Genomic DNA, 8,685 nt, shown 5'->3' with positions numbered 1-8,685 from the left:
AATGAAATAATGACATTTGCAGCAACATGGATGGACCTAGAGATCAACATACTAAGTGAAGTAAACCAGAGAAAGACAAATATCATATGATATCACTTATATGTGGAATCTAAAAAAATGATACAAATGAACTTACTTACAAAACAGAAAGAGACTCACAGACATAGAAAACAAACTTATGGTTACCAAAGGGAAAGGGGCGGGGGAGGGATAAATTAGGAGTTTGGGATTAACAGATACAAACTACTATATATAAAATAAACAACAAGTATCTGCTGTATAGCACAGGGAACTATATTCAATATCTTGTAATGACCTAAAAAGGAAAAGAATCTACAAAAGAATATATATGTCTAACTGAATCACTTTTTTGTACACCTGAAACTACCACAACATTGTAAATCAACTATATTTCAATAAAAATTTTTTAAAAAAGTGAATGGGATTCCGGTTTATTTGCTTTTGGCTAATGCCATGGATAGTAGCGACAGTCAGAGATATTCCCTCTTTTACTTGTGGGTGGATTAATCTGATCTTTCTTGGAAGATCTTGCTGAAGAGGTTATCAGCGCACTCCAAAATTTGAAATTTTCTTACAGTATTCTTAACGTTGAAGCCTCAGGAAGCACACAGTCTGAATCTCAAGGCTTAATAGGCAACAGGTTACATAGTAAGCAGCTGTTTACTATGACATAAAAAAGAATTACTAAATTCTCGTATCAACTCTTTCCCTTCACCCAAATATCTCCCTGCAGCCTTGCAATATCCCACTTCTGGCATTAGATTCTGTATCAGTTAGAAATCTTTTTGTTGAAGCTCAAACCAACTTAAGCAGAAAAGAAATTTGAAGGAGACTGGGAATCATGGCTGGGAAACCTCAGCAGTGACCCCCTCGGAGGAGCTGCCCAGTCAGTGCCGGCCACGGTGGAGATGGTGCTGCAGCCATTCCCGCTTATTTGCTCTCTGCTGAAAATTCCAATCCCAGGGAAAAAACATCAGATCGGTCAAGCTTGAGTCACCTGCTCACCTCATAGCTAGGAGTAGGTAGGACCCACCGAACTACGCTTGGTGCAGAAGAGATGATTCCAATAAAGGAAACTAGGGTGATGTTAGGGAAGAGAAGTGATGCAGAACAGTCCAAATCCAACAAGCTCCCCTTGTACCTAGCAACGTCAATCATGTGGCACTGCAGCTGTTATTCCAATTTAGTCATAACAGTTGGATCAAAATGAGAACAAGTTGGACAGAGGCTTAGAGGAAATCAAATGGCAGTTAGGTGAATGTCAAGGACCATGACTGCTCCCAACCAACACTTCTCCTTTGATGTCATCTTCAGGGACAAAATTCTACGTTGGATCTGAGTTACTGTGGTAAGACTCAGGCTCTCAGGGGTTAAAATGTAACAAAAAAAATTTGCTTTGATTGATGTTTATTTGTTTATTTCAGATGTTTGTATCTAAGGGACAAATACAAATGTATTTAGCTGTCAGCATATAATTATGCTCTCAGAAGCTAGTGATTCACTCTCTTACTTATTCACTCATTTAACAAATCACTTAATAGATATTTACTGAGCAGTTTCTTAGTCCTGGGCACTGTCTAGGCGCTAAGGAGATACAAACATGGATGATATAATCTCTGTCCTCAGAGGCTTAATATATGTGTGGTGATACAAGTAGTAGAAATACTTCAGTTTACTTGGAAGGAATGGTTCAATGTGCAGGCTCTTAAGTCAGACATGGGAAAGTGCAGCATTCGGTTTAAATTCTGGCCATGTGATCTTGGGCAAGTTACTTAAGCTCTCCAAACCTCAGTTTTCTCATCTCTATAATGGGGATAATAATAGTTCCTAATTCAAAGTGTTGCTATTCTCACATTGATTAATACATTCAATATAATTCCAATCAAAATTCCAGCCAGCATTTTAAAATGGAAATTGATAAGCAGAATGAGTCTGAAATATATATGGAATACAAAGAGCCAAGAATAGCTAAGACAATCTTGAAGAAGAACAGAGCAGGAAGGATCACACTACCATATAACACGCCCGATTGTAAATCTACAGTAACTCAGACAGTGTGGTATTTTGGCCCAAGGATAGACAAATAGACTAATATAATAGAATACTCTAAAACCAGACCAACACATATAGGTTACTTAATTTATTAATTTATGACAAAGATAATAACTGCAGAGCAGTGGGGAGAGGATTTTATTTTTTAGTAACAATATTTGTTCTTCTGTATCTTCATTCCTTCTTAAGGCTGAATAATATTCCATTGTGCGTAATACCACATTTTGTTTATCCATTCATCTGTTGATGGACATTGGGTTGTTTCCACCTTTTGGGTATTATGAATAATGCTGCTTTGAACTTCAGTGTACAAATATCTGTTCAAGTTCCAGCTTTCAATTCTTTTGAGTATATACTCTGAAGTGGCCTTGCTGGATCATATGCTAATTTTATGTTTAATTTTTTGAGGAACTGCCATCCATTTTCCACAGTAGCTACACCATTTCACATTTCCATCAGCATTGCACAAGGTTTACAATTTCTCCATATCCTTGCCAACACTTATCTTCTAGCTTTGTTTGTTTTTGTTTTTGATTATGGCCATCTTAATGGGTATAGCCCATTTTTTAAAATTTACTTTTCGTACTGCTAAATGAGTGTCTCACTTTGGTTCATCATGGTCACTGGTCACTATTTATACTATGACATTTAACAATTAACATTTAATGGGTGGGGACTTCCCTGGTGGTGCAGTGGTTAGAATCCGCCTGCCAATGCAGGGGACATGGGTTCGAGCCCTGGTCCGGGAAGATCCCACATGTCACGGAGCAACTAAGCCCGTGCACCACAACTACTGAGCCTGAGCTCTAGAGCCCATGAGCCACTACTACTGAGCCAGTGCACCACAACTACTGAAGCCCGTGTGCCTACAGCCCGTGCTCTGCAACAAGAGAAGCCACCGCAATGAGAAGCGCGTGCACCGCAGCGAAGAGTAGCCGCTGCTCGCTGCACCTAGAGAAAGCGAGTGCACAGCAACGAAGACCCAACACAGCCAAAATAAATAAATAAATAAATAAATAATTAATTAATTAATTAATAGATTACTGCTAATTAAAAAAAAAATTTAACCGGTGCATGTCATAGGCACTGAACTGAGTTCTTTAATTTATTATCTTATCTAATCCCCACAACAATTCTTTAGCAAAGTTTTAATTGAAATATAACATACATAGAGGAAACTGAACAAATCATAAATGTACAGATTGGTGAATTTTTACAAAGTGAATACAGCTATGTAACCAGCACCTAGATCAAAAGCTAAAATATTACCAGCATCCCAGGAATCCCCTTGGTGCCCTCTCCCAGTTTTATCCAGTCCCCTACTATCCACCCACCCCAATAGAAAGCAATGATAACTAATATACTGACTTTTTTTTTTTTATACTGACTTTTAAAAACCCATAGATTAGTTTTGCCTGTTTTTGAAATTTTTATAAAGGGAATCATAGAATATAAAATCTTTTGTGTATTGCTTCTTTTACTAAGTATGTGTTTAAGAGGTTCATTCATGTTTCACACATAATGATAGTTCATTTATTCTCTGTTAATGTAAAACAATAAAACAGCTAGTTATTTTACCAGCAAAACAGGTTTATTCAGGAGCAGCAAAGAATTGCAATTTGGGACATGTAACTATGGCAAACCACATGCAAGTCCAATAAAGCAGAGGAAACTCTTTTATAGAGGAAAAGGAAGAAGCTGGGAGGGGCTGTTATAAACAAAAAGTCCATTGGAGGAAACTGGGAGTTCAAAGTATAATGGCTTTTCATTGGCTGGGCTGTGACAATCTCTCATTGGCAGAGCTGTTGCCAGTCAAGGAGAAAACCTTTCCTTCTCCTGCTGGTGGTAGTAAATTAGTGTCAACTTCCTGCTGAAGATGCAAAATACACCCCTTCCTGTTGGGATCTGTATTGACGTGGAGAGGTATGTAGGTGAAGCCTCCCCTTCTGGCTTCCTGACTCCATTTTTGTGACGTTTCCCTTTATTAATTTTCACATTTCATTGCTAAACAGTAAACAGTATTCCATTTTATGACTATGCCACAGTTTATTTATCCATTCTACTGTTGAGGGATATTTTGGTAGTTTCCCATTTTAGTCTATTACTAATAGTTCTGCTGTGAGCATTCTTTTGGCAAATATCTTTTGATGAACATCATCAAAAGAACATATATACACAATTCTCCTGGGTATTTACCCAGGAGTGAAATTGCTAAGTCAAAGGATATGCATATGCTTAGCTTTAGTGGCTATTTACAAAGGGGTTGATAAGTATACGTAACCACCACAGACTATGAGAGCCTGAGAAACTCCAAACACTTGCCCACATTTGGTATCATTTCTCTTTTTCATTTTAGCCATTTTGGTAAGTGCTATGGTCTGAATGTTTGTGTCTCCCCAAAATTCATATGTTGAAACCGAATCCCCCAGTGTGATGGTGTTTAGAGGTGGGGCCTTTAGGAGGTGATTAGGTCATGAGGGCAGAGTGCTCATGAATGGGATTAGTGCCCTTATAAAAGAGGCCCCAGAGATACTCTTCTTCTCTTCCGTCATGTGAGGTTATAGCTGGAAAGCACAGTCTATGGACCAGAAAGTGGGTCCTCATCGGACACCAAATCTGTGCCTACACTGTGGGACTTCCCAGCCTCCAGAACTGTGAGAAAAACACCTCTGTGGTTTATTAGCCACTCAGTCTATGGTATTTTGTTATAGCAGCCCGAACAGACTAAGACTGAATGCATAGTGGTATTGCATTGTGTTTTAATTTGCACTTCTTTGATGAATAGTGAAATTGAGCATTATTTTCATGTTTATTGGCCACTTGGGTAACTTCTTTAGTGCAGTGCCTGTTCAAGCCTTTTGCCCATTTTTCTATTGGGTTATCTTGCTTTTTTCTTATTAAATGTGAAAGTTCTTTGTACATTTTAAAGATGAGTCCTTTGTGTATTGTATATCGCAAATATCTTTTCTTACTTGCCTTTTCACTCTCTTATTGGTGTCTTTTAATTAATAGAAGTTTTAAATTTTAATCTAGTCCAGTTTATTGTTTTATTTTAATGGTTAGTACTTTTCGTGTCCTGTTTAAGAATCCTCCAAGGGACTTCCCTGGTGGTGCAGTGGTTAAGAATCCACCTGCCAAAGCAGCGGACACGGGTTAGAGCCCTGGTCCGGGAAGATCCCACATGCCGCGGAGCAACTAAGCCTGTGCGCCACAACTACTGAGCCTGCGCTCTAGAGCCCGCGAGCCACAACAAGAGAAGCCACGACAGTGAGAAGCTCACGCACTGCAACGAAGAGTAGCCCCTGCTCACCGCAACTAGAGAAAGCCCACGCTCAGCAACAAAGACCCAATGCAGCCAAAAATAAAAATATAATTAAAAAAAAAAAGAATCCTCCAAGGCCATGAAGACAGTTTGTTTTATTCTCGAATATTTATCAGTTTTTCTTTTATATTTAGATTTATAAGCCACCTGAATAAGTTTTTCTGTATTGTATGAGGTAGGAATTAGAGATTCATTTTTTTCCCATATGCATAGCCAATCGAAAATGAATTAGATTGCAAATGTGGCCTAGTCCAAACATTTAGCTCCTTTCTAAAATATTCCCACAGAATCCTAGTTAGAATCAACTAATTCATTAATCATTTTAAATTAATTTGATAAATCTTTTTTGCACATCTAGTATTTGCTAGTTTACCTAGGTTTGTAAGGGAAGGCCTCTCAGAGCTGACATCTTCGGTCAGACCTGATTAATGAAATGATGCCAGCCATGAGCAGAGTTGGGGAGAAAATTCCAGGAAGAGGGAACAAGTCGTAGGTGGCTTGATATGTGCAAGGAACGACAAGAAGGCCGGTAGAGCTGAAGTATAATGCTCAAGAGGATGAGAAGCACAAGCTCACTCTTTCGAATGTGAGCTCAAAGGAAAGAAGCAGACTGCAATCATCACGAAACAGTGGAGCAATGCCTAAAAGTTCTGAGGGAAATTCTCTCTATCAAGAGTGAGGGCACGGGCTTCCCTGGTGGTGCAGTGGTTGAGAATCTGCCTGCCAATGCAGGGGACACGGGTTCGAGCCCTGGTCTGGGAAGACCCCACATGCCACGGAGCAACGAGGCCCGTGAGCCACAACTACTGAGCCTGCGCATCTGGAGCCTGTGCTCCACAACGAGAGAGGCCGCGACAGTGAGAGGCCCGCACACCGCGATGAAGAGTGGCCCCCGCTCGCCGCAACTGGAGAAAGCCCTCGCACAGCAACGAAGACCCAACACAGCCACAAATAAATAAATAAATAAATAAAATTAAAAAAAAAAAAAGAGTGAGGGCACAATAAAGACATTTCGAACTCACAAGAGTTCAGAAATTTTACCTATAAAGCAAGTTTTCTTAGGATTTTTACACAGCAGTCTACTCCAACAAGGCGAGGATAAGAAGAGGACGACAGGAGCCGACCCAGGAAGACCATGGAGGGACACCCCACCATGAGAGCAGTGCGACTTCCCTGGAGAACACTCTGCAGACCCCAGCAGCTTTGGAAGAGGTTTGTGAGTATTTGTAGCTTCTGTCTGTGCCCCTTCCAATCTGTGATCCACAATGTTGCCCATGTAAACTTGGTAGAGTTCTAGATTCCCTCCCCACCTCAGTTTAAAACCCTCCAATGGTTTCCCAAAAGTTTCAGAATAAAATCCAACTTCCGGTGTGATAGGAAAGTCCCTTTGTTATTGACCCCTGCCCATCACTCACCAAGCTGGATGGCTGCTCATACCCTCTGCTCCAATCATTGATCGTTTACAGACTTCTTACAGCTATCAGTATTTGCCACTTTGGAGCCTTTGTATCTGCTGCTCTCTCTCTGCAAGGAAATCCTTCTTCCCCTCCTTTCCCTGGTAGATTCGTCCTTGTTTCTCAGACTTCATTATCTTGGGGGGAACTTCCTTGACCACCTTGTGTTCCCCTCCTCCCACCACTGGTTTAAGTCCCCTCGGTTTTACCCCAGGATTTCTCTGTGTTACTCACCTCTGGTACAAATCTGTGTCTATTTAATTTTTTGTTTATTTACTGTTCTCCTCACTAGATTATAATCTCCTTGAGAGTAGGAGATTATTTTAATCATTGTTGAAGTTTCTATAATGGCTTCCCTGTAGTCAGCTTGCTTATGTTAAAATTTCTGCTGCATCACTTGCTATGTTGTCTTGGGAACTCGAGTCTCAGTTTCCTCACTTGCCAAGTGATACGGTATTTTTATTTGCAGCACCTGGCACACAGAAGGTGCTCAGTAAGGTGTGTGGAATGAATCCAGGGAGATGGGCAGAGTTCCGGGGTCGGAGCCTCTCAGCAGGGGAGTAAGGGTGACTCACTCCACTCAATCTTGACTCCTCCTTTCCCCTCCCAAGGAGGAGTGCTCAGCTTCCTCTCCAGGACCGTTATGCCCTGAGGGTTGTGAGGAAAATCTGAAAAATGCAGGCTCTTTTCCTGTTCACCCTTATCCATGTGTTGACCTAAGGAATTCAGGATATCTCCCAAACATGTCACTGTCTGACCATTCCCATGAGGCTGTTTAAATATGGTGTTACTTTAGGACCCAAATTTCACTAGATGTGGATGTCTTAATGAGGGGCTGCTGGGAGGAAGCAAAAGGATCATGTACCCGTTCTGCAGATGGAAAACCTCACGATCTTCTCCAAACTTCTCAGAGCCCATGAACTCACATAAGTTGTCAGGAATCTACCAAGAAGAGGTTCCTGGCCCCCGGGTGTCCCCTCTCCTCCAGCTAAATGAATATTCTCTTTTTGTTCTTATGGTGGAGGCAACATCTCTATGGGGCTGCTCTACTTTGAATGAGTTTCTAGAAACAAGAGAGAGTTGACCCTTCTCAATGTTTCACAAGATCTGGAGCAGAGTCAAGAATGGATTGTGAACTGGTACATGAAGGGTCATAGCAGCACTATTCACAATAGCCCCAAAGTGGAAACAACCCGAATGCCCATCAATGGATGAATGGATAAATAAAATAAAAGCAGAAAAAGGAATGAAGTACTAACACATGCTACAACATGGAGGAACCTTGAGGACACTATGCTAAGTGAAAGAAACCAACACAAAAGACCACACATTATATGATTCCCCTTAATATGAAATGTCCAGAGCAGGTCAATTTGTAGAGACAGAAAGTAGATTAATGGTTGCTTAGGGCTGGGGGTGGGGAGTGGGAGCAGTGGTGAGAGACTGCTAATGGGTAGGGGGTTTCTTTTTGGGGTGATGAGAATATTCCAATATTGATTGTGATGATGGTTATACAACTCTGTGAATATATTAAAAACCATTGAATTGTACACTTTAAATATGTGAACTGTATCTCAGTAAAGCTGTTCAAAGGAAATAGATCTAAGGAAGCGTTGGGGTGGGGGGGGGTGATGGGAAAAAAAGGATGGCTTGTGTCACCTATATGCTCTCCCATGTATCTACTCCTGCAAGCAATCATCTTGCAGGGGAAGAAACTAGATCCTAAGAGTGGGTTTGAGACAGATTTCTGACCATCAGCTCTTCCTCTCCTCCTCAGCAGAGAATAGTCAGATATCAGAGTGGGCTGTAGCTGGGTAGCCTTTAAGGTTCACTTTC

The sequence above is a fragment of the Balaenoptera acutorostrata genome, chromosome 20 (assembly GCF_949987535.1).
Source record: "Balaenoptera acutorostrata chromosome 20, mBalAcu1.1, whole genome shotgun sequence".
Lineage (NCBI taxonomy): Eukaryota > Metazoa > Chordata > Mammalia > Artiodactyla > Balaenopteridae > Balaenoptera > Balaenoptera acutorostrata.
The sequence above is the reverse complement of the archived record's forward strand: the minus strand, read 5'-3'. Positions refer to the sequence as shown.